We start from the raw sequence: 965 nt of genomic DNA on the forward strand, positions 1-965 counted from the left end.
CTGTGGGCACTGAAGACTGAGGCCAAGGCAACGCTGCCATCCTAATCCCTTCTAATTAGCATTAGTGAAGGCCAGGCCAGTTCTCAGAGAAGGAAAACTTCAATCACCAAAGCTAACTATATATGTTCTGAGGGGTGGCAAACACTTTAGTCCATGTCTTGGGGACACACCAGCTTCCTGTGAGAATGTCAGTGGGTGGTCATGCAATTAATAATGGGGAGCATGGTTATCCATCATGGAGTCTCAGATATGATGTCCCGCATTCAACTCACGCACATCAAGCACACCACTGCAATGACATGAAAATTCAAGGCCTCTGATTATGCTGTAGCCAGAAGGAACTAAAACCAATAAAGTTCTAAATGAGCTTTCCTTTCTATTAAATTGTGGTGCTCCGAGGATAAGAGAAAACTTATTTCACTGTAGAATATAATTTTTCATGAACAATTTCAACCTAAAGCAAAAGTGAAAACAAAAGTATTATATTATCTATCACAGACCCACATTTATCCCATAAAAGTTAATATCAAAAGTTACTTTCACAATTATGAAAGTATTCAAGAAATATGAAACTTACATATTTCCTAAAAAGCAGCTTCAAAACAAGTTTAAAAGACTTATAAAAAGCTATTCATCCATTTACTTATTACAAGACAGTCTTAAAATCAGATGTAATTACCTGTGTATTTCCTTATAGTAAAATAGCTGTTAAACTTAATAAAAGACTGATAAAGGACATCTTCCTATTTACAAGGTTATATTTATTATATAATGCCTACACTATGAACACTGAAAACTAATTAAAAAAGTGATTTATATATTTCATGAAATCATTTGTCTTAATGATTTAATGAAGTAGTTTTAGAGAAACAGGGAAAAAATAGTTAATTGCCAAATTTTTTTTAAAAAGAACCTTTGCTAAAAAGAAATGACAGCCTTATTTTATACCCTGGTATTATTAACAT

The sequence above is a fragment of the Pteropus alecto genome, unplaced genomic scaffold, assembly GCF_000325575.1.
Source record: "Pteropus alecto unplaced genomic scaffold, ASM32557v1 scaffold95, whole genome shotgun sequence".
Classification (NCBI taxonomy): Eukaryota; Metazoa; Chordata; class Mammalia; order Chiroptera; family Pteropodidae; genus Pteropus; species Pteropus alecto.